Source organism: Dromiciops gliroides, chromosome 4, assembly GCF_019393635.1.
Source record: "Dromiciops gliroides isolate mDroGli1 chromosome 4, mDroGli1.pri, whole genome shotgun sequence".
Taxonomy (NCBI): Eukaryota; Metazoa; Chordata; class Mammalia; order Microbiotheria; family Microbiotheriidae; genus Dromiciops; species Dromiciops gliroides.
This window is the reverse complement of record NC_057864.1, coordinates 102,915,470-102,941,479: the sequence shown is the minus strand read 5'-3', so window position 1 is coordinate 102,941,479 and position 26,010 is coordinate 102,915,470. Positions and strand designations below refer to the sequence as shown.

Below are 26,010 nucleotides of genomic sequence, written 5' to 3'. Positions count from 1 at the left end.
GATGTTCCTTGAATTCAAGAGAGGAGGAGCATTACGGTCAATAAGACAGGTGTGAGCCAAGATGCGGAGTTGGGAAACTCCATGCTACATTTGGGCAACAGTGATGCAGACCAGTTTAGTTGATAGAGCAGGTGCACATCTGGGGAGCCTTGAGAAGTAAGAAAGGGAAGAGAGGTTAAGGCTAAATAGTGGAGGGCTTTGACTGTTAATCCACGGAATTTGAATATCACCTGTAGGCAATGATGAACCAAAGATAGTTTTGATGATGAAACATCATCAAACATGATGAAACAAAGTGGAGTGTTACCACTTTTTGCATGGACAAAACCTACAATCAATAAAACATTTGTTGAGCACCTACAGGATACTGTGTTAACTTTGGTCTCCCTGCCTCTATTCTCCACCCCCCCCCCCACTCTAACTTCCACACAGCTGCTGCGTTGATATTCCAAAAAACACAGGACAAACTATTCCTTCCTTGTTCAAGAAGTTACAGTGGCTCCCTATTGCCTCGAGGATATAAACTCAGTCTGGCATTTCACAATCTGACTCTAGTTTACCTTTCCAGGATTATCACATATTGCTTTCTATGCACTTCATGTTCCAACCAAACTGACCTTCTAGCTTGTTCCTGTACACAGAGGGGTGCTGGTAAATGTTTAACGATGGACTCTCCAAAAAGAAAAAAAAGTATGTAGGACAATCTTTTAAATTTAATCTGCATTATTAAATTTTTCTCCATTACTTTTTTTTTTTGGTGAGACAATTGGGGTTAAGTGACTTGCCCAAGGTCACACAGCTAGTAAGTGTTAAGTGTCTGAGGCCAGATTTGAACTCAGGTCCTCCTGACTCCAGGGCCAGTGCTCTATCCACTGCACCACCTAGCTGCTCCTCCATTACTTTTAAGTCTAGACCATCAACCGAACAATCAAGCCCTGATTTGTCAATTTACCGATTTCCAAGGTGTAATTGCTCATGATGAAAATTTAATAATGGTCTGGAGAACTGCTTTGAGTTCTCTCCAGCCCGCCTCTGCCTGTACTTGACATTCCCACCCTTCTGCCTTTCCACAGGCTGCCCCCATGCCTGGAATGCAGTCTCTCTAGAATACTGGAGACCTGAATCCCAGCTCTACTACTCACTACTTGTGAGATCTTGGACAAGTCATTTCTCCTGTCTCCTCAACTTCATTATCTGCAAAATGAACTCTAAGGTCCCTTTGAGCCCCACTATTCTATGTCTATGTGGTAAGAAGCAAAGGACTTGGACTGGAATCCCAGCTTTACTATTTGCTACCCGTGTAGTGCTGGTCCACTCAGCCTCTTTGGGCTCTGATGTTTTCCTTCTGGCTTTAAATCCTTTGCATCTTGGTTGTATTTACAAACTTACGCCACAAGAGGGTAGCCAAAGCACACATGATAAACCTTGTAGGGTCCTTGTTCATTTTCAGTTGACTTGATTGGGTGGATGGATGACTCTCTCTAAGCCTAGGTACCTAGGACAGAGCCTTTCTTAACATGAACCATGACACATAATGCTATTCCTTCCTGTGCCTAAAGATCTCCAGGGAAGGAGATCTCACCAGATCACTATCCCTCACTAGATCTAATATCTATCACTCCTGAAAGGCACATAGTTCTTTCTTTGGTCTAACCTTCATCCTTCCTTTTTCCAAAGCAAGGTCTTTACCTGGGGAGCTTCATGCGTTCTGAAGCCAGGGAGTGCCTTGCCCTCCCCTAGGTCCTTATACAGAACAGACATAGAGGAGGTGGGTGGCAGGGCCACTCCCCATAGATCCACTCCCCTGATTATTAGAGGTCCAAGTTTGGGGCCATTGCTGCCCCTCCCAAAGCTGGAAGGAGAGGTTCTTTTGCTAGGTGTCATTTGTCATGCCAACTTGGCCCTGGGTACCTACTCCACCCCCAGTGAGTCTCGCCCAGCTTCCGGATCCCTGGCCTGCTTCCAAAGCAGAAAAAATAACCCGACTCAGTATTCTTTCTCTCTCTCAAGAACATCTACAAGTCTCTCCTCCTCATCTTCTCATTTGGGTGTTCTTTCCTCTAGGCATCTCTTGAATTCTTTCTGTTAGTGTTTCCCATCCCCATTACCTTCCCTTTGACCCCTATCCCCAATATCTGTAGGGTGTGAACCAGGATGGGTGTGACATAGCCACTCCTCTGGGAAGGGCAGGGTGCCTATTCTTTCCCTCAAGACCCAACTTAGGTGCTACTTCTTCCTTAAGCCTTCTCAGAGCCCTCTGATTTAGAAGTGATCTCTCCTGTCTCTGCCCTCTCCTGCCACTCTCTGTTCTCTCCCATGCCCGGATCATAGTGTGATTTATATTATAGCATTTGTGCATTCTCCTTTAGACCATGAGCTCATTAAGGGCAGGTCTCCTTTTATCTTTGTACCTCCCCCTAAATGATGCAGTGTCTTTGTGTGTGGTTTTTTGTTTTTGTTTTTTGGTGAGGTAATTGGGGTTAAGTGACTTGCCCAGGGTCACACAGCCAGTAAGTGTTAAGTGTCTGAGGCCGGATTTGAACTCAGGTACTCCTGACTCCAGAGCCGGTGCTCTATCCACTGCACCACCTAGCTGCCCCTGCAGTGTCTTTAATAAACATTGGTTGAGAACCCCAAATCCCAACTGTTTGGGTAAAGGGAAGAGGAAGAAAAGGGAATAAGTTTTTATATAGTGCCTACTATGTGCCAGGCTATGTGCAAATACCATAGTGCCTACTATATGCTAAGTACTTTTTATGATATTATTTTCAATTAATCTTCACAATAATCCTGGGATTCAGGTGTATTTATTATTCCTACTTTACAGTTTGAGGAAACAGAGGCAGACAGAGATTAATTGACTTGCCTAGGGTCACATAGCAAGTGAGTGTCTAAGGCCAGATTTTTTCGGGGTGGGGTGGGGTAATGAGGGTTAAGTGACTTGCCCAGGATCACAAAGCTAGTAAGTGTCAAGTGTCTGAGGCTGGATTTGAACTCAGGTCCTCTTGAATCCAGGGCCGGTGCTTTATCCACTGTGCCACCTAGCTGCCCCCCTGAGGCCAGATTTGAACTTAAGTCTTCCTGATTCTGGTTGCAATACTCTATCCATTTGCATCAGCAGCTGCTTTAATGGTAAATATATCCCCAGTTGACAAAAACTTCTGGGAAAACTGAAAGCAGTTTGTTTGGCAAAAATGAGAATTTATACCATATGCCACTTCAAATGGATACATCTCCTAGATATAAAAGGTCATAAACAAATTAGAGGAACAAGAAATAAAATGCCTTTTGGCACTATGGATAAGGGGTACAATTTAGGACCACATAAAGGATAGTGAGGATCTCAGAAAAGAAAATGGGTGATTTTGATTATGTAAAAGTGAAAAGTTTTTCCCAAATAAAATGCAGGTAGTTAAAATTAGGAGGGAAACAATTAGCTGGGACAAAATCTTTGTAACAAGTTTCTCTGATAAAAGTCTCATATCTAAGATTTGTAAGGAACCAGTTCAAATATCTAAGTGACAGCCATTCTCTGATAAACAAATGTTTTCAAATAGTTTTCTTTTCTTTTCTTTCTTTCTTTCTTTCTTTCTTTCTTTCTTTCTTTCTTTCTTTCTTTCTTTCTTTCTTTCTTTCTTTCTTTCTTTCTTTCTTTCTTTCTTTCTTTCTTGAGCTGGGCAATGAGGGTTAAGTGACTTGCCCAGGGTCACACAGCTAGTAAGTGTCAAGTGTCTGAGGTCGGATCTGAACTCAGGTCCTCCTGAATCCAGGGCCGGTGCTTTATCCACTGTGCCACCTAACTGCCCTGTTTTTAGATAGTTTTCAAAGGAAGATATTTAAGTTATGAATAGCCATGTGAAAAAATGCTCCACGTCCCTCACTATTAGAGAATTACAAATTAAAGCAACTTTGAATGTTTACCTCACACCTGTCACATTGCAAAGATGGCAAAACAAAAAGACAAATATTGGATGGGCTTCAGGAAAGCAGGTACACTCGTGAATTGTTGATGGAGCTGAGAATTGGTCCAGCCATTCTGTAAAGCAATTTGGAACTATGCCCAAAATATTACTAAACTATGCATACCTTTTTTTTTTTACCAGTCAATGCCACTTTTAGTCCAGCACCCCAAAAAGATCAAAGAAAGGAAAAGGACTTTTTGTTGTAGCAAAGAACTGGAAATAAAGGGAGTGCTCATCAATTAGCGAATGACTGAATAAATTATGGTACATAAAAGTAATGAATATTATTGGGCTATAAGAAATGACAAAGGACCCAGTAACAGAGAAACCTGGGAAAACTTTTATGGCCTGATGCAGAGTGAAGTAAACAGGTCCAGGAGACAATTTTTACAATAACAACAGCAATGTAAAGAAAAACAGTTTTATAAGATATAAGAATTCCCATTCATGCAATGACCAACCTGAGGATTACTGAGAATCACTGATGCAGAATGCTGCATACCTCCTTACAGATGGTGTAGAATGAGATGGCCATTTTTGGATATGACAGATGTGTGGGTTTGTTTTGCTAGGCTTTGCTTATCTTTTTTGCACTGTTTTTCTTTTTCTTTTTCATTTGGAGGGAAGAAGGGAGTCAAGGATAGTGATAACAGAAAAAAGAAGGGAAGAAACAAAAGAGGCTCATTGAAGCCTTTTTAAAATGCACAGAAGGAAGTTCAGAAGGAGACGCAGTTGAATTTATTATATATATTATATATTATCTATATCTGTGTATATATGTATATACATATTAAGCAAGTTGTATATAGTAGGGATTTGTGGTTTCACATGCAATTCTCTTTTTCTCTTTTTATGGAAATATTATTTTTTTTGTATTTGTGAAGTTCAGGATAATTTCTTTAAAATTGTCGAATTGGGGGGCAGCTAGGTGGCACAGTGGATGAAGCACTGGGCCTGGATTCAGGAGGACCTGAATTCAAATTCAGCCTCAGACACTTGATACTTACTAGCTGTGTGACCTTGGGCAAGTCACTTAACCCTCATTGCCCTGCAAAAACCAAAACAAAATAAAAAATTGTTGAATTGGTTTCAGCCACACCTAAGGAGAACTCTACCTTTTGGCCCAAATGTGCAATCAAATCATGTACTCTGTGGCAAGCACTGGTACTGATTCTATAAAGAAATGCTAGCTATAGTTCGTGCCCAAGTGAGCTTTCAATTAAACTAGGGGAAAAATATTAGTACACATGAAAAAGTAACTAATGATACAAAGCAGCATATATTAAATGTTATAGGAATTCAGAGGGAGGGATTATTGTATGAAGAATTGAGGTAGGGGGAGACAGGATTCAATTTTAAAGGCATTTATTAAACACCAACTGTATACAGGTCCCTATGCTAAGTGATAGGGATTCAAAGACAAATCCTGCTCAATTCTTACATTCTTTGGAGACATTGAACACATGGAAAGATTGTTTCAGTGATAATGGCCTGTTGGCTTTTCCATGAACAAGACACTCGATCTTTACACTCTAGGCATTTATTTTCTCAGGCTGTCCCCCATGCCTGGAACACTCTCCCTCCTCTTCTCTGACTACCGATCTCCCTAGTTTACATCCCAAGTAAAATCCCTCCTTCTTCAGGAAGTCTTCCCCAATCCCTCTTAATTCTGGTGCCTTCCCTCTTTTAGTGATTTCTTATTTATCCTGTATTTAGCTTACTTTGAATATACTTGTTTGCATGTTGTCTCCCCTGTGTAAAATTGTAAACTCCTTAGGGGCAGGGACTGTCTTTTGACTCCTTTTGTATCCCCAGTGCCTAGCACAGTGCTTGGCACAAAGTAGGCACTTAAGCATTGATTGATTGATTGATTGACTGATTGGATTTGGAACCAGAAGACCTACAGTCACATCCAGCCTCAGACACTTACTAGCTGTGTGACCCTGGGCAAGTCACTTAACCCCATTGCCCACCAAAAACAACAACAACAACAAAACAAAAAAACAAGAATCACCTTAGTAGCATTATCTTAAAACAACTATGTCCATAGAAGCTATATTGGACAGGCTATTTACAGTTTGATCACAAATGGTCAAACTGGTCCGAGCCTCAATTTCCTCATTTTTTCAAAGGAGAAAGTTGGACTAGGTAATCTTTAAAGTCCTTTCCAGCTCCAGTTATTTTTGTATTATTTTGTGGTTATGGATGGAATTCATTTGAAATTTCAGTGGTTTTATTCATTGTCCAAGTATTAATGACGGTTGGAGAGAGCTCTGATTTGACTCTAAAAAGACTAGTCTCACATCTTACAGGTTTGATTTTTGTGACATTAGCTTTTTCCTGCCTTATCAGATTGAGTAGTACATTTTTCTAGAACTTTCTTGAAACAAACCAAATCAGATGCCAAACATCCAGAATTTTTCTCTTTTTCTTTTTTTGCTTTTTAAAATAACATTTATCGGGGGCTGCTAGTTGGCTTTATCCACTGTGCCACCTAGCAGCCCCCGATAAATGTTATTTTAAAAAGCAAAAGAGATTCACAAAGTTTTCTTTTTTAAAAAAAATAATTATGCTTAGGAGACATTGGTCCAGACAGAAGACTAGAACACAAAAGAAATGAAGAAAAAGAATAATTTTTCCCATGCTTCTCTGGATTCATTATGTTTGTCATTTTCTTACAGCACCATAATATTCCTTTACATTCATGTACCACCAATTTGTTTAGCCATTTCCCAACTGACGTACATCTGCTTTGTTTCCAGTTCTTTGTTACTACAAATGTACTGCTATGAATATTTTGCATATGATATTCCATATCTTTTTTTAGACTTTGCTCTTTTTGGGGGGGGCGGTGCAGCTAGGTGGCACCTAGATAGGGCATAGAGCCTGGAGTCAGGAAGACCTGAATTCAAATTTGGCCTCAGAGACTTGCTAGCTGTGTGACCCTAACCAAGCCATTTAACCTCTGTTTGCCTCAGTTTCCTCATCTGTAAAATAACTTGGAGAAGGAAATGACAAACCACTCCAGTATCTTCGCCAAGAAAACCCCAAATGGGGTCATGAGAAATCAGACATGACTAAACAACAACAATGAATGTTTTGGTTTAATGGGGTCTTTTTTGGGTCACTTACTTCCTTGAGAGATATAGCTAGCAGTGGAATCTCTGTTTCAAATGGTATGGACATTTTAGTCACTTTCTCTGCATAATTATATGGTTTCCAGAATAGTTGCACCAATCCACCGCTCTACCAACAGTGCATTAATGTGCTCTCTTTCTACAACCTTTCCAATATCGATTCTTCACATCTTTGATCATCTTCATCAAATTACTAGGTGAGAGATGAAACTTCTGTGTTTCGATGTGCATTTCTCTTATTAGTAGTAATTTGGCAGGTACTCTCATTGGATTGTTAGTTTTTAATTCTTTTTTTTTAAATTATTCATATCTTTTGGCCACTTAATTATTCATAAATGACTTTGGTAATTATGTATTTCTGGTAGTTGCCTATATATCTTGGACGTCAGGTTGCCCCACTGTGTGGGAGCTGTGCATAAGATCATGGCTTTATACATCAAGGGAGACCTCAGAGCCCAAGTAGTAGTCCAACCTTCCTCGTTTTATAAGATGAGGCCCAGGGAGGTTAAGTGATTTTTCCAAGGTCACACATATATTATCAAAGGTAGCATTTGAACCTTCATCCTATGACTTCAAGGTCAATGTTCTTTGTATTGTACCAAGCAGACTTTCTAGCTGCTGGGTACTCTGTCCAAAGGAATATAAATTTTGATCGCTGAAACCTCGAAAGAGATCTTGGAATTTATGGACTAGATTTCGGTTTTAAGGACTGTGCCTTAAACCCAAATCACTCTGGCTCTCATTGATTGGCTAACAGTAGGTCCCAGCCTAAGCCTCACTTGGTCTTCTTTTGGGTTCTGATGGCTCAGAGTGAGGGTAAATAGTAATTGTTTCTGCTTTGGCTAGAAACCCTGAGGGTCTTCCCCTCCCTGACTGATTTTTATTTATTTATTTATTTATTTATTTATTTTTTGACTAGGTAAAAGAGGCCTCTGTCTCATTTCTTACCTAACCTTTATCACTGAATGGGCATTGCCTCAGACAAACTGCCCTCAAGGATCTTTCATTCCACATACAGTAAATACTTAATAAATATCTGTTGAATTGTATTATATTGATACAGTTCCCAAGGCACTGCTTGGCCTGAATGATGCTTGAAGGCAACTCTCTCAGGCTTTAGAGCTCAGGCCTAAGAGATCCTGAGGATAGAGCCCTGAGGCAGTTTCCCTCTCTTCAGTGGCAATTGGGATACCTGAAGCAGGTTCCTTCCTTTGTCTTTATCTTTTTTTGTTTGTTTGTTTGTTTGTTTTGTTTTGTTTTGTTTTGTTTTGCAGGGCAATGAGGGTTAAGTGACTTGCCCAGTGTCACACAGCTAGTATCAAGTGTCTGAGTTCAAATTTGAACTCAGGTACTCCTGAATCCAGTCCTGGTGCTTTAACCACTGTGCCATCTAGCTGCCTCTGTCTTTATCTTTATGATAATGGAATGTGTCTATAATGTTTCCTTTTTCTCTTGCTCTTTCCTACTTCTCCCCAATATCACCTGACTGACTACCAGTGACAGGGTTGTGTATTGTAGTAAAGGTCACCTGAATTATTTTACTACCTTGACTTGTTTCCTTTCCTCTCCTCTCCTCTCCTCTCCTCTCCTCTCCTCTCCTCTCCTCTCCTCTCCTCTCCTCTCCTCTCCTCTCCTCTCCTCTCCTCTCCTCTCCTCTCCTCTCCTCTCCTCTCCTCTCCTCTCCTCTCCTCTCCTCTTCCTTCCTTCCTTCCTTCTTTCTTTTTCTTTTTTTTTGTGCACAGGACAATGAGGGTTAAGTGACTTGCCCAGGTTCACAAGCTGGTAAATGTCAAGTGTCTGAGGCTGGATTTGAACTCAGGTCCTCCTGAATCCAAGGCCCATGCTTTATCCACTGTGCCACCTAACTGCCCTCTAACTTGTTTTCTTTTCTAAGTGATACAACTAGGATGTGGGAAGTCAAGACTTTGCCTCAGAGTGCCAAAATTTAGATGATATTGGCAGCACTACCAAATGTCCTGTTTCCTCTTCATCCATCCTGATAGCCCCATTATAGGACTTTTGTGGGTCCTGCCCTGCTCCCTTTCCTTAGTGGCTGCCTCATTAGTAGTATCCTCCTGTATCCCTGTATTTGGATTTCTGTCTCCCTGACTCCAGTGTCCCAGAGTCTCTCCTCCCACTTTGCCTTGTGTCCTAAGGTCCAAAGCCTCTACTTGACTCTTTTCCTTCAATTACATTTATCTTAAAAAGTTGATCTGAGGAGCAACTACATGGCGCAGTGGATAAAGCACCGGATTCAGGGGGACCTGAGTTCAAAGCCCACCTCAGACACTTGACACTGAATAGCTGTGTCACCTTGGTCAAGTCACTTAACCCTCATAGCCCTACCAAAACAAAACAAAACAAAACAAAACAAAACAAAAAAGTTGATCTGAGAATATCTTTTGTGATACTTATCCTGAGGATCAGACTTGCTCAATACCTCGGCAGCTTTCCTTATGCCCTCACATCTGCTAGGGAAGCTAGAATTAAGGAAACCAGATTGTGTTTTTTTTAAGGATCCATCATTATGGCTTCTGCTCTCCCACTCTAAGTCAATCAGTAAATATTTATTGAGCATAGACTAATTGCAGAGTATAGTTCTAGGCCCTAAGGAAAATATAAAGATAAACAGGATACTATCCCTTCTCTCACATAGCTTACAACAAATTTTGGGCAGATAACTGTAAAACGGGGGGATCAGAATAAATGACCTCTAAGATCCTTTCTCCCCACTTGAAAACTCCATAGTCCTGTAGAGGTACATACATGAAAAGATGACCAATAATTCCAAATATTATGAAGTTAGGGGTAGAGACAATATATGCACCAGAAGTTCACAGGCTTTCAGAGTTGAAAGAGATCTCAGGGGGCTTCTGGTCTAATTTGAATGAGGCCTGAACAACAGTCCCCTCTCTAACATACCTGACCAGCGAACACCCAACCTTTCCATTCTAGTGAAGGGAAACACACTCCCTCCCTGGGAGCACATTTTACTTTTTTTTGGATAGCTGTATTTGTCAGGAAGTTTTCCTTATTTCTCTGAAATGTCCTCCTACAGATTCTAGTTCTGCCCTTTGGGGCCAAGTGAAACCAGCCTAATTCTTCTTCCACACTGTGTCTGACACAGTGATCAGTTCTGGAGTGAAATCTTCTTTTATTCAGGATAAACATCTCTAGCTCACAGAAACTCAGAATGAAACTAGACCTCAGAGGCCATGTAGTTCAACCCATAGCTGAAATACTAATAATCACCAGGTCATTGCCTCTAGACATTCCAGACAGCTGATCTTGAAGGAGCCCTGACTTATTGATCGATGCAGATTATGCAAAGAAACAATGGCCACTGAACAACTGGTCACTTCAAACTACACAAATTAAGGGCCTTCCAAATCCCTTCTGAGGCACAACCTGGTGGCCAGGATTATCTGTCAAAAGCTTGCCCTCTTTCATAAACTAATGGAGGATAAATCCATGCATGATAAATTTAGACTTCAAAATGCTCTTGCCTATTCAACAGATAAACTGTTTGGGACTGGGAACATTATCACAGACATAACTTTTGTCTACAGTTGCTCAGCTCTGACACTGATCTGTAAACATTTAAGGACAACACTTTTAACAGATGTCGCCACACCAGATTCTCATAATTTCCAAGTTATGTGGAATAAAATGGTTTCAAAATATAAAAACTTAGCAGAAGAAATTAAAGCCATCTGGAAACAGGATGAGGTACACTGTCCATGGCTGTCATTCTCTTTGCCACCAGAGCCGTCCTGAGGAGACTTCTAGGGAGCCTCCAGAATATGAGTTGGCACCCCAATATTTTAATGAAAAAATAAATTATTTTATTTACCTGTGCTGAATATTAAACATAAATGAATAAGAGCAGGATGAGCCAGGAGTCAGGGAAACCTGAGTTCAAATCCAGCTTCAGACACTTTTATCTGTGGCAAGTAATTCAACCCTCAGTTTCCTCCACTTGTAAAATGGGGATAATAATAATTACGCCTGCCTCCCAGAGTTGTTGGGAGGATCAAATGAGATCATATTTGTAAAGCCCTTAGCATAGTACCTGGCATACAGGAAGTGCTATATAAATGCTACCTAAAATCATTAGTTACATTAACTCTTCCTAGTGCCATTGCTATCTGAATTCTACTGAAAAGATACGAATGAGAGAGAATAATAAAGACAATAATATATTCATGGGGTACTTTAAGTTTTACTAAGCACTTTTCCCTCTACAATGTTCCTGACAAATGTTAATCCAGCCTTCCATTGAAGACTTCCAGTGATGGGTAAGAACGGTTGGGTGGTACAGTGGCTAGAACACTGGGCCTAGAATCAGGAAGACTTCTCCTCCTGAGTTCAAATCTGGTCTGAGATACTTACTAGCTGTGTGACCCTGGGCAAGTCACATCACCCTGTTTGCCTCAGTTTCCTCATCTGTAAAATTGAGATAATAATAGTACCTACCTCTCAGGGTTGTTATGAAGATCAAATAATTGTAGAGCACTTAGCACAATGCCTGCCACATAGTAGGCACTATATAAATATTAGCGATGGTGGCAATGATGATGATGAATGAATGAATGAATGAATGAATGAATGAAGTGTCAAGATAATAGATTTGGCTTGTCCTTTCAGGTATTCTTTTGTAACTTGATCCTATCATCCAGGGAATTACTTATCCTTTCCAGCTTCATGCCTTCTGAAAATCTGAGTTTGAAGTCTGGGGTGGTAGCATACCCTTGTAATCTCTGCTATTGGGTCGACTGTCACAGGTGGATTTCTCTTGAGCTTTCAAGTTGATGTGTAGTAAGGGAAGCCAATCCATTATCCACACTAAGTACACCACCAATATGGTAACCCCAGGGATAGATGGGGTGACCAAGCTGCTTAAGAATGGGTGAACTTGCCCAGATCAAAAATGGATCAAGACAAAAGATTCTGTGCCAATCCGCAATGGGATCAGCCTTGTGATGTGTGCTTGAAGCCTACGGTAACATAGGGAGACCCCACCTCAATTTTATTTTATTTTATTTTTTCATTCTGAGAAGAGAATCATTTGGGGTGATCAAGGAGTCCTTGATAGAGGATACAGGACTTGAACTAAGGCTTCAAGGATGGGTAGGGTTTGGATGGATGGAGAGCAAAGTAGAGGGCATTTCAGGTGTGAAGATGGCAGGAGCAGGAAGACTCTGGCTAACGGTGTTGAATCTGGAATTCAGCTTGGAGGATGGCACAGAGAGCAATTGTTGACAGGGAGTGGAGTGGAAATTAAGTCTGGAAAGGTAGACTGGAGTCTAGATGAACCTGACAGACTTGTATATCAGGTTTAGGAGCATGACCTCTGTGCCTTGGGCAATGGGGAGCCAGAGAAATGTTTGAAGTGGGTGTGACATGATCAAAGCGGTATTGGGTCACCAATTTCATTTATTGGCCCCTTTCTCCTTCAAGAATTCCCTGCCTGGACTGGTTGTTTAGATCATCCTGTGTAACTTTTCCTCTTAAGTGATGCACGAGTCAGTAATAGAAAAAGAATGTGGTCAGTTCATTTTGCTAAGGTTACAAGAACCTTAAGGTTTATCCGGTCTCGCCTCTGCATTTTTTTTATAGCTGACAAAAGTGAGGGGAAATGACTTATCTAAGGTCACACAGGAAGTAAGAAGCAAACTCAGGATTTGTACCCACGTCCTCTGTATCCCATATCTTCCTTCTTTAGACTACTAGGCTACGAGGCTCCTTCCTGTCTAGATCTCTAGATGTGATGTTTTTATGTTCTCTAGCTTCTCTCTTCACCCCTTCATCATCGAATGAAGGCCTTCTATCTCCTGGCAACTCCACTCCCATCCTTGCTTTTCCCTTTGGCTTCTCATGCTTCTCGATACAAACCAAATTCCCCAGAAGTATTAACAAGCGTGTCTTTGCTTTCTCCCTTGGAGCTCAGACACTTGTTCAGAATCCTTACCCCTTCCTTGTCTGCCAGAGAGGAAACCCTCTCAGCAGGGCCGTCTGTCAGATCTTCTCAAGCTGCCTGAGAATGTACGTTCGAGCCCAGGAGATTCAGGGGCATTGGATTCTCTCCTCTGGCCCCACCACTGTCCCTATAGAGTGATTGAGCTTCTCCCTTATCCTCTGATGTTCTGCCTCCTTTCTTCTCCTCGAAGATGCCAGAGCCAACTTTGTGGACGTCAACCTGTGGATGCCTCCGTGGTTAATCTCCGGAGACCTGGACTAAGAAGCACCTGAAAGCTCCCAGAGGAGACAGGCCAGGCAGGTCAGGCTTAATTGGCTGCCTCTGGCCCATCTTCTTTCCCTTCTGGGGAATGCTCTTCATATGGCTGCTGAGGAGCCAGGCTGGAATCTCCAATGGGCCGGGGCTCAGGGCTGGACTTGGGTGGGAGGTGTGAATGAGGGACATTTCACTGCTCCCCTCCCTTACAGGGTGGTGTCCACACTGTCCTTGCCCTGAGACCCACCCGCATCAAGCCTTCTCTAGTTTTAGAACTGGGAGGGCATTTTCCTTTCTAAGGATCCTCTCCATAGTTTCTTTGTTTTGTTTTTGTAAGGCAATTGGGGTTGAGTGACTTGCCCAGGGTCACACAGCTAGTAAGTGTGTAAAGTGTCTGTGGCTGGATTTGAACTCAGGTCCTCCTGAATCCAGGGCCAGTGCTCTATCCACTGCACCACCTAGCTGCCCCTTCGATAGTTTCTTACTCACTCCTGGGATTGTTCTTTGGAGGAAAATGAATCTTGGGACTTTGAGGGGAAAGGGACCTGAGAAATCATTGAATCCAGTCTCCTCATTTTGCAGAAAAGGAAATAGGCCCTGAATGGTGAAGTAACTCATCCAAAGTCATATAGGAAGAACAGAGCAGAATGGCAGGGATTTTTTTTTTCTAGGGCAATGAGGGTTAAGTGACTTGCCTAGCTAGTAAGTGTCAAGTGTCTGAGGGTGGATTTGAACTCAGGTCCTCCTGAATCCAGGGTTGGTGCTTTATCCACGGCACCATCTAGTTGCCCCTGCAGCAGGGATTTTAACCAACTCCTTAGGCTCTAGATTCTGGCCCTTCCCTGGCCCCATGTCCTGCACCAAGGCTAACCAGAACCTTTCCCAGGTCTTGGTAGTGAAGCCTAGGAGGCTTCTACTGGTTACAACTCTTTTTTTTTTTTTTGGTGATGCAATTGGGGTTAAGTGACTTGCCCAGGGTCACACAGCTAGTAAGTGTCAAGTGTCTGAGGCCGAATTTGAACTCAGGTCCTCCTGACTCCAGGGTCGGTGCTCTATCCACTTACAACTTTTAAAAGATAAAAAATTGTTAGGTGCCTTTAGGTTGTGAGTGCCCTTCATTTAGCTTTCTCTTGGTGGGAAGAGCTCTGGAATTAGTCAGGAGATGTGGGTTGAAACCTGGGGCTTTCTGTATGACCTTTGGAAAATAATCTTACCTCCCTGAATCTCAATTTCCTCATCTGTAAAATGGAGTTAATAATACCTACCTTGCCTCTCTCATAGGGCTGTCCAGCAGATCAAATGAGAAAATGGGTATATATAAAATACTATATAAATGTTAGTTATTATTATGTTAAAATTATTATTTTGAAGGTGCTTTCATAATTTGCGACTCCCAGAGCCAGAAATGACCTCAAGAGGTGCTCTGGTCCATCCTCCTGTCTCTAGTTGAGTCTGTCTAAAGAGGTAGTATTAAACTCAAATAGAAATATGGGCCACTAATCAATACCTAAAGATCTCCTCTGGCTACTATTGACTTAGTGTTAAATGTAATTTTATCTATTGTATTTTTATTTATTTTGTTAAACATTTCCCAATTACATCTTATTCTAGTTTATCTGTGCTCAGGAATGTTGTGGGTTGCATGTTTGTCACCTCCAGGCTAAAGCACAGATTGGGACAAGAGCTTAACCAGCTGATCTAGAAGTTTTGTTTGGAACCTTCTTTTATATTTCTGGTAAACTGAGTCACGAAGCTAGGCCAACATCTTTCCTATGGATGATGAAGTCATAGGCTGACATATTTAGAGGTGAAAGGACCTTAGAGGTCATCTCATCCGGCCCCCCTCTTTTTACACACAAGGAAACTGAGGCCTAAAGAGCTAACTCTCTTAACCTCCCACATAGAGCAAATGGCAGAACCAAGATTTTTAACAAATCCAGCAATCTTTCCATTGTACTTTTTTTGGGGAGGTGGGGGAAAAATGATGGTTAAGTGTCTTGCCCAGGGTTACACAGCTAGTAAGTGTCAAGCATCTGAGGACGGATTTGAACTCAGGTCCTCCTGAATCCAGGGCTGGTGCTTTACCCACTGCTCCACCTAGATGCCCCTCCATTGTACTTTGAAACCTCCCTAATATGGGGGCAGCAGGGCTCTTGGGGGAATTCAGTGGGGATTCAGATGCTTGGTACCAAGCTTTGCTGGCATCTGATGAGGTACCCTCATCTGAGGAGGGCAGTAGCAGGGTTATATGGCTGCTACATCAGACTGGGCGCATTCCTACGATGCCAAACAACTGGGCAGTTTTTAGATTCCTGCCCTCTCTCCCCAGAAAAATGCACAAAAAAAAAATGCAGCTGGTTCCACTGGCCACTCAGAAAATATCTAAATGTACTAACTGTATGCAACTAGGCAAGTTATTTAATCTCAGTTTGCTTCAGTTTCCTCATCTCTAAAATGGGAATAATGGCACCTGTCTCCCATGGCTGTTGTGAGGATCAAAGGAAACATATCCGTATAGAGCTTAGCGCAATTCCTGGCACATAGTAGGCACTATAGAAATGTTAGGTGTTATTATTGTTAATATCTATTATTAGCCCTCTGTGGGCCAGACAGTCTCATTTCGGTCAGAGGGCACAATTCCCTTGCCATCCGGGCCCCTCCGACCTCGTCGCTGTTGAAACTGAGCTGACCCGCCCCATTTTCTCCCTAGCCAACACGGGTGGTAAGCAGCTTGTGGCTGGGCTGGACAGAGTTAAACATTTTCGGGGGACTATTTACTCCTGATCCTAAGTGACAGCTCAGGGAGGGAGAATCACGTGGCTCTAAAATCCCCGCTGGGGGCCCATGAGCATGCCCAGCTGCCTCCGCCTGGGAAAGATGCTGGATCCTGCAGCAGCCACAACAGCATCCTCTCGCCGCGCCAGGGACCCGCCAGGAGACAGAGATGACTGATTAGCCAGCCCTCTGAGCCCGAGCTCTGCTCTTCAGCGGGGACTCCGGGGGGCGGGGGGTGGGGGGAGGAGGACCCTGGCTGGAGCTGAGCTGAAGCTGGACTGAGCTTGGGGGAGGGGGTGCTGGGATGCTTGGAGAGCTCTGAAGATTCATTCAGCGCGGGCTCCCACCTCCGAACCGGTGAGTCTGAGTCTGTTTTAGTGCTTCAGAGAAGAGGTGGTGTGTGTGTGTGTGGGGGGGGGTGTGTGTGAGGAGAAAGGGTGGGGGGTGTCGAGCATTGAGCTCTGAGTTGGGTTGGCAGCTCCCTGCATAGAGGGAGCTGGACTGTTTGCACTGCGGTACATGCCACTTTGCCGGGCGCTCATCCCTGGCAGCTTTTCTTGGGGATCATGGAGGCTGGAGATGCTAATTATAGCCCCCTGGGGAAAGACACGATAAACATAGAAGGCTCTGAGGTGGAGGCGGCTTTCAGGCGGTGAGGTTCCTGGGCCCTCTAGACTGGTTCAGGTGCCTATTTTATTTGGGCTGGGCCCAATGCCCAGAGACCATCTCAGGAATAGCCCCAGGTGACCCCTTCCAGCATCGGAGGGAGGGATGTCCCTCCTGTGAATTCTTAATGCCAGGACCCAGGTCTCATTAATTCCCTCAATCTGCCCCGATCCTTGGGGGTCTGGGGGTAGCCCTTCAAGGATCTGAACAACTGACACCTCAGGACTGCGGATTTAAGGAAAGGGATAGAGTTTACCATGATAAAGTCATGGGGGTGCTGCCGGAGCCTTGGGGTTCATTGGGTGGGGAGGCTGGAAATGAAGGAGGGTTATAAGGTAAAAGGAGAAGGAATCTAGGGGAGGGGAGAGGAGCCAAGATAGGAAAGAGAAAAGGGAGAGTGGGGGGAGTGCGGGAGTGCGGGGAGGAGATTCTGCCGGGACCTTTTTATCCAGAGATCAGGAGGCCTGGGGAAGGGGAGGAAGAAAGAAAAAGGCTTATGGGAGCAGGGGGCAGGAAAACCCCAGAATGCCAGGATAACGAGGTGAGCTTTGGTAGAACAGAAGGTAGGGAGAAGGGAAGGGAGAGAAGGGCCCAACTCCACAGAGAGCCTTGGTCATTGGGCTTCCCACATCCCCAGTGACTCTCTTTACCCTCATTGTCGATGGAAGGGGAGATGATTGGAAGGGAATGGCTTGCTTGGTGTGGGGGATGGGAGATGTGGTTGACATGTGGTTGGCAGGCAAGACTCTGAGGGTCATTAGCAGCTTTAATGAGACTCTTTTCCTCGTGGGCTGCCATGTATGACCTGCCCTAGAAATTCTGGGATTTGCACCTGTTCTAGAAATCCCTAGGCTGCAGGATTTGGTGGCAGAGCTTGTTTCCTAGAGGCTTTGAGACATCTCTGCTAGGTAAGGGGAGGAGGGAAAGGAGAGAAGAATTTCTACTTTGTGTTACATAATCATTAGAGCTGCTATGTTCCACCCCAGAGGCAACTGCATTTCAGTAACCACACAGGCTCCGGTGCCATTGGAGAGGACTGAAATCCAGCGGCGGCTCTTTGGCGGAAGCCAGGGTCGACCAGAGCCAATGTGGGTGGGGGGAGGGGAAGCGCAATGCACTCACCCCAGCCGGTATCTCTGAAGGAAACCTGTGTCTCATCCCAACAGCACGTCATGCTGAACTGGGAACACAAATTACTGAAAGTCCCGGGCTTTCCAGTCAGCAGAGATGTGATAAGTGAGTTATTACTGAGGTGTAATTAATCCTGGCCGGTTATTACTCGAGTGCAAGACAATAGGGGCTTTGCTGCCAGGTTATGCTTCTGCCTTGCTTCAATTGTAAGACGGTGGAGCGAAGCTCTGATTTTCTCTGCGTGTCTGTCTGGCTTATTGAATCGGATCCATCCCTCTCAGTGTGAATGAAATAATTACAAAAGATGCTCATGTGTGAGAGCAGGCCTGCCAGCTGAGAAGCCAGCCTCTCCTCTCTGCTCCCCATAGTATGCTCCATTTCCTTGGAGGGAGAGAGCCCATCCCTCTGACTGACTATCCCAGGTGAACCATTCCGCTTTGGAGCCCCAAGGAGGGTATCCAGAAAGGGGAGGAGGTGGGAATCGGTGCAGAGCCGGTGCTGGGCCTACACAGGACTGGGCAGCTGTATCCTGGCCCTTGTCTTTGGGGAAACAAATCAAAAACAAACCAGGGAACAGGCTGAGGCTGCAACAGGAGAGTCTGTGGTTACACCACAAGAGGCACTTTCCAGCTTTCAGGGCTGTGAACCTCTGGAACTAGTGATGAAAGGAGCTTGTAGAAATTTTCTCTCTAGGGTGTTCTCTGTATTGGGTAAGAGGTGATTCTGTCTTGAGTTTGGGAGATGGAAAGCTAGGGAATGAAGAGTAGAGGGGAAAGTTTGGGGATGGGGATGGCCCTAGAATACCACGAGACTACTAAACAGTTCTTGTTCCAGTCACCATTTTTAAATTCTTTTTCTCTTCTCCTCCTTCTCTTCTTCTCCTCCTCCTTCTCTTCTTCTCCTCCTCCTTCTCTTCTTCTTCTTCTTCTTCTTCTTCTTCTTCTCCTTCTCCTCCACCTCTTTCTTCTTTTTCTTCTTCTCCTCCTCCTCCTCTTCCTCCTCTTTCTTCTTTTTCTTCTCCTCCTCCCTCCTCCTTTTCTTCTCCTCCTCCTCTTTATTCTTTATCTTCTTCTTCTTCTTCTTCTCCTTCTCCTCCACCTCTTTCTTCTTTTTCTTCTCCTTCTCCTCTTTCTCCTCCTCTCTCCTCTTTCTTCTTCTTCTTCTTCTTCTTCTTCTTCTTCTCCTCTTTATTCTTTTTCTTCTTCTCCTCCTCCTTCTCCTTCTCCTCCTCATTCTCCTTCTCTTTTTCCTCCTCCTCCTTCTTCTTCTACAATTGTGGTTAAGTGACTTGGCCAGGGCCACATAGCTAATATGTGTCTGAGATCAGATTTTAACTCGAGACCTCTAGGTCTGTGCTTTATCCACTATACCACTTAGCTCCTCCCATTTCTGAATTATTTACCTGACTACTTAGGGGCAGCTAGGTTGGAAAGTGGATAGAGAGCCCTGGGCCTGGAGTCAGGAAGACCTGAGTTCAAATCCAGCCTTAGAAACTTGTTAGCTTTGTGACCCTGGCCAAGTCACTTAGCCTCTCTTGGTCTCAGTTTCCTCATCTGTAAAATGGGGATAATAATAGCACCTTTCTCTCCCAAGGTTGTGATTATGAAGTACTTAGCACAGTGCTGGACATATAGTACTATATGCATTTGTTGTTGTTGTTACTATCCTGGAACCCAGTCTGCCACATTGCCCTTTCACTATTCAAAGCTCCCCACTATGATTGCTACATCCTGGTCTGCTCATCCATTCTCTAGAGCTTTTCTTCTCTCTATTTGGAACTTTGGGGCAGTATGTGGCACAGTGGACAGAGTACTAGGCCTGGAGTCAGGAAGACCAGAATTCAAAGCCAGCCTCTTATACTTCCTAGCTGTGCGACCCTGGGCAAATCACTTCACCCTGTTTGCCTCAGTTTCCTCATCTGGAAAAGGAAATGGCAAACCACTCCAGTATTTTTTTTTGTGTGTGAGGCAGTTGGGGTTAAGTGACTTGCCTAGGGTCACACAGTTAGTAATTGTTAAGTGTCCAAGGCCAGATTTGAACTCAGGTTCTCCTGAATCCAGGGTTGGTGCCCTATCCACTGTGCCACCTAGCTGCCCCTACCACTCCAGTATTTTTGCCAAGAAAACCCAAAATGGGATCCAGAAGCAGCAGAGATGACTGAAAAATGACTGAACAACAAAATCAATACTTCATAGTCTTATGTCCTATTTTTGTCTGGTCTTTATTCCAAGGTGACACTCAATTTTACTAATTAATCTGGGCTCATGTGGTGATGTGGATAGGGCCAGAAAGATTGAAGTTCAAGTCCCAACTCTAATACATACTGGCTGTGTGACCCTGGGCAAGTCAATTACCTTCTCAGTAATCTCAACACCTAGCAGTGTACTCATAAAAGTATAACAACACGTTTCTTTGGAGGCGGGTGAGAAAAGGATACAGTGCACACTTTAGAGTTTAATCTTCCTAATTTGAATTTTCCCCATCTTTTCTTAAATCTAGATAATCAACAAAACAATAAATCGGTTTGATTTTTAGTGTTTGCTGATTTCTGGGATGTAAATGCTCACACTGAAAATTTAACAGTTGGCCCTAGGGAGCTACCAGTTTGAACTAGGTCCAGCATAATACTGTCCCAACATACTGTCCAGTGGCCTGTTAGGCCACTCTCTAAGACAGGAAGTTGCTGAACAGGAGTCAGCACTGGTAGAGAGTGTTTCCTCACTGAGGATTCTCTGTACCACTGAAATTACAGGTCTGGTTAAAAAAAAAAATCCTATAGGAAAAGGCTAGAACATAGAGGTAAACCCATCTCTGGGAATAGATGCACTTTAAAATGTACTTATTTAGTTTTTGTTTTATGCTAGTGCTTTCCTAATATATCCTACTTCTCCACAGAATCCTTCCTTGTTTAAAACACACACACAGGGGCAGCTAGGTAGCACAGTGGATGGAGCACCGGCCCTGGATTCAGGAGGACCTGAGTTCAAATCCGGCCTCAGACCCTTGACACTAGCTGTGTGACCCTGGGCAAGTCATTTAACTCTCATCCCCCGCCAAAAAGAAAAAAAAAAAGAAAAGATGGGTGCCTGCTGTTGTTGGACACTATCTCTCTCCTTCCTCTTCTCCCAGTCTATTCCTCCTTCACCTTAATCCTATTTTAAAGATGTCATCATGGATTAGCTAGGTGGCACAGTGGACAAAGCACCAACCCTGGACCCAGAGGGCCCCAAGCCCAAATCCGGTCCCAGACACAAGACACCCCACCCTGTTTGCCTCACAAAGAACAAAACATAAATGCTTTACAGATATCATCCCTTCATATTCAGTTCAGACCTGTGTCTTCTGTGAATTCCTTATGGAGAAAGTTCTTTTGAGTTCGAAGTATTATCTTCCCATGTCCGAATGTTAACAGTTTGATCTTCTAATATCCCTCATGACCACTTTTGACATTGTATTAAATATGACAAACCTGTGGCCCCCCACCTCTACCAAAAAATAGGGATGTAGATTTTAGCCTCTATTCTCAGAAACCAATATTGGTCAAGAAGCATGTATCATTTTAGTAGTATTTTTGGGGAATTGGTGCTTTAATTGAAGGGAGGGCCTTGTCTTAAATTCCACACAGTCCTGGCAGCTCCCATTCTAGCCATCCCTCCTTCAAGGACAATCTGTGTGACCTTGGGCAAGTCTCTCACACACAAAACCTCTCAGAGTCTGTTTCCTCATCTATAAAATGGGTAGTAATAATACCTGTCCTGTCTGCCTCACAGGGTAGGTTAGAAGAGCACCTGAAATAATGTATTTGAAAATGATTTGGAAATTGTAAAGCAATCTCTGAACATGAGGGTCTATTTTTAAAGGGCTGAGTAATGATGGGAATTTCAGATATGGCAGTTGATTAGCAGGGATATTTTTGGACAGGCAGCTTCCCACTCTGTCTATGAACCGAGGCAGCTCTAATTGCGATGATAATAGAGGATGTTCCCGAAGTCTTAGGACTTTCATGGTGAAGCCTTCCACCTGCACCAAGACTTTGGGGATGCCCTCAGTTGCACAGCTGGAGGACTTAATGGGTGACAAAGTGATTTTCTCATAACCTGTGGGGGAGGAAATGCAAGTCTCCATTTTACAGGCAGAGAGACCAGGATTCAGAGAGGGGAATGTGCCTGCAGTTACATGACTAGCAATTGGCTGGACTGGGGCTCGAATCCACTTCTTCTGACCCTGGCTAAGTCCTCTTTCTGTGCCAGAATAGCATTGATCATAGCAGTTTTAGAGCTGGATAGGACCTCAGAGGCCCTTTATTTTAGAGGCACCTAGGGGGCACAGTGGAGTTGGGAAGACGAGTTCAAATCTTGTGTCAGATACTTCCTAGCTGTGTGTGACCCTGAGCAAATAAGCCACTTAACGTCTCTCTCTCCGCCTCAGTTTCTTCCTCTGTAAAATGGGGTTCATAATAGAGTCTATCTTGTGGGGTTGTGGTGAGGATTAATATTTAGTCATTGTGAAATAATACTTGTAAAGCTTTATGCACATCTTAAAGGGCATCTGTGGGTAGGGCACCGGGCCTGGAGTCAGGAAGACCTGAGTTCAAATCCAGCCTCAGACACTTACTAGCTGTGTGACCCTGGGCAAGTCACTTAACCCTGCTTGCTTCAGTTTCTTCATCTGTAAAATGAACTGGAAAAGGAAATGGCAAGCCACTCCAGTATCTTTGCTAAGAAAATCATAAATGGGCTCACAGAGTCAAAAACAAATGAAAATGACTAAACAACAACAATCTGTACATCTTCAATAAATGCTAGCCATTTATTATTATTATTGTTATTATTATTATTATTCAGCTTGGCCCTGGCAATTAGTCAATTTAGCATTTCCCAGCTTCTTGGCAGTGGGGATGCTTTTCTGATTTTACTTGGTACCAGCCTCTTTGTTAGTGTTGGTGGGATTGTCCAGCAGCTTGTACTGTGGATTAGCCCCAATGAGAAGTGACAGGGCTTGGAAGGGACTGCACTGGTCTCTGACTCAGGAGCCCTGGATTCGAGTCCTAGGGCAGGCATGTATCCAATTCCTTTCCAGACCTTGTTTCTACTTTCATCATATCCATCCCATCTGATTCCTCCTTTTTCATATAGCCCCCAGCTTAGTGCAGGCCCTTATCACCTTTCACGTGATTATTATTATTATTTTTGCGGGGCAATGAGGGTTAAGTAACTTACCTAGGGTCACACAGCTAGTAAGTGTCAAGTGTCTGAGGCCGGATTTTAATTCAGGTCCTCCTGAATCCAAAGCCAGTGCTTTATCCACTGCGACACCTAGCTGCCCTCTTTCATGTGATTATTGCAGTAGCCTCCTCACTGATCTCTTCCTCAGCTCACTCCAGTCCATGCTGCATACTGCTGTTGAAGGGATTTTCCTGAAGTGTGGATGTACTATTCCCATACTCAGTGTTGTTTGCCCTTCATTCTTTTTTGTTGTTGTTTTGGCGGGGCAATGGGTGTTAAGTGACTTGCCCAGAGTCACACAGCTAGTAAGTGTCAAGTGTCTGGGGCCAAATTTGAATTCTATCCACTGTGCCATGTAGCTACTCCTTCCCATACTCAATAAACTATAATGACTCCTCTTTGTCTCTAGAATCAAATATAAACTCTCATGTTTAGCTTTTACAGACAAATACAACCTGGTCCTAAAATATATTTTCATTTTCATGGCATTTGTTAATGTGACTGCTGCCTTGTGTGATCCAACTAAACCAGCCCCTGTCTGTCTCTCAGATGTGACACCCCATCTCCCATCTCTTCACCTTTGTACCGGTTGTGCCCCAGGCCTGATATATACCTCCTCTTCACCTCTGCCTCATTCTCCTTCAGGACACAGTTTGAATCACATGCAGCCTTCCCTGATCCCCATCAGTCACTGGGCTCTCTCACAGACTACCTTAGACTGAACTGTTTTGCATTTATTTTCTTTGTATTTATTCTGTATATGTTTATTGATGGACTTGTTTTCTTTTCTTTTCTTTTTCTTTATTTCTTTTTTTTTTTTTTAGTTAGGAAATTGAGGTTACGTGATTTGCCCAGGGTCACACAGCTAGTAAGTTTTAAGTGTATGAGGCCGGATTTGAACTCAGGTCCTCCTGAATCCAGGGCCAGTGCTCTCTCCACTATGCCACCTAGCTGCCCCGATGGACTTGTTTTCTCTCCCATTAAAATGTATCCTCCTGGGGCAGCTAGATGGCGCAGTGGCTAGAGCACCGGCCCTGGAGTCAGGAGTACCTGAGTTCAAATCCGGCCTCAGACACTTAACACTTACTAGCTGTGTGACCCTGGGCAAGTCACTTAACCCCAACTGCCTCACTAAAAAAAAACAAAAACAAAATGTATCCTCCTTATGACAAGAAATTATTTCATTCTCTGTATTTGTATGCCCAGTGCCTACACACAGCAATACTGACAATAACTATAATTTATAAAAGCTTTAAGGCTTCACAAAACAAATATTTCATTTTATCCTCACAACCGCCTTGTGCTATTATGATCATTCCCATTTTACAGATGAAACAGAGCCAGGCAAAGATTAAGTGACTTGCCCAGCTAGTCACCCAACTATTAAGTATCTGAGGCTGAATTTAAACTAAGGTTTCTCTGACTCCATGTCTAATACTCTCTTCACTTTGCCACCTGGTTGCCTTGGTGCCTAATAAATGCTTGTTGATTAGTTAATTGATTTTTATCCTGTAAGTGAAAACTCTTTGGAAAGTGGAGTGTCAGGCCAATGCAGTAAACCTCAGTAGCTCCCTTTTACCTCCAAGATCAAATATAAAATCTTTTTTTTTTCTTTTTCTTTTCTTTTTTTTTTTTTGCAGGGCAAGGGGGTTAAGTGACTTGCCCAGGGTCACACAGCTAGTAAGTGTCAAGTGTCTGAGGCTGGATTTGAACTCAGGTCCTCCTGAATCCAGGGTCAGTGCTCTATCCACTGCACCACTTAGCTGCCCCCCAAATATAAAATCTTGTTTGGCATCCTGACCCTTTCCTATTTTTCCAGGCTTTTTATACTTTACTTTTCTCTATGTACCCTACTATCCAGCAACACTGGCCATTGAATTGCTTCTCCCACCCAAGGTACCATCTCTGGATGCCACCCTTTAACTGACTCCCCATCCTTGCTTAGAATGTTCTCCTTCCTCACCTCAGCCTCCTGAGAACTTCTCCTGAGCCCTTGTTTATAATGAGGGCTAAATGGGAGGGAAGAGGGGAAGAGGGGTACAAGAGGCAGAGGAGAGAGGTAGAGAGTAACGTAGGCAGGGACTAGGCAAACTCAGGAAGGGGAGACACCAGCCCTGGGGGGATCAGCCAACTCTGCCAATGTGATAAAGCTGAGATAAAACCTCAGGGGAACTGTCTTCCTCTGCTTCAGTCTCACTCTCAGCTCATGAGGCTCTAAGCAGGAGGAATCCATCAAACAACCAAGCCATCAGCAAATATTTATTAAGTAACTGGAGTGTGCTGGGCACTCTGCTGGGTGCTAGGGGGAACAAAGACCCAAACCAAGGGGTCTCTGCCCCCATGGGGCTAACATTTTATAGGGAAGACTCTCTCCTCTATATATGCAAACATATTCCAACATATGTATTTATGGATATACACATATAGATGTGTGTATATGTATATGCATATATACACACATGTACATAATTGTGAGATATTTGCAAAATAATTAAGGTTATTAATTTTTTTGGAGGAAGGCAGCAACCCCTGGGGGATCAGGAAAAGCCTTATTTAGATGTTTCTGGAGCTGAGCTTTGACAGAAACCAGGGATTCTAAGAGTTGGAAATTAGAAGGGTGCGTATTCTAGGCATAGGGGATAGCCAGAGGTGACCTGATATGAATTATAGAGATAGAGATGGGGAATTTGGTTTGGGGAAGCTGGCTAAGGGGAGAGGCCGATAGGACAGTTCAAGGATCACAGAATCATAACCTCTGAGAGTTGGCAGGGATCTCAAAGGTCATCTTATCCAAACCGTTGTCGTTCAGTCCTGTCTGACTCTTTGTGACGGCATTTGGGGTTTTCTTAGCAAAGATACTGGAGTGGTTTGCCATTTCC

At 43.6% G+C, this 26,010-nt stretch overlaps 1 protein-coding gene across 2 annotated transcripts in view; it reads left to right on the top strand.

The window, feature by feature from the left end:
• PLEKHA6 (pleckstrin homology domain containing A6) overlaps positions 1 to 26,010 on the top strand; it is a 214,417-nt gene that overhangs the window by 16,527 nt on the left and 171,880 nt on the right. The window contains exon 1 of one of the 2 annotated variants that reach the window (XM_044004729.1): positions 16,064 to 16,466. The exons of the other annotated variant lie outside the window; for it this stretch is intronic. The gene's annotated coding sequence lies outside the window, so the exon portion shown is untranslated. Of the gene's footprint in view, positions 1 to 16,063; positions 16,467 to 26,010 lie in introns of those variants that run through there. 2 annotated transcript variants of the gene reach the window in all.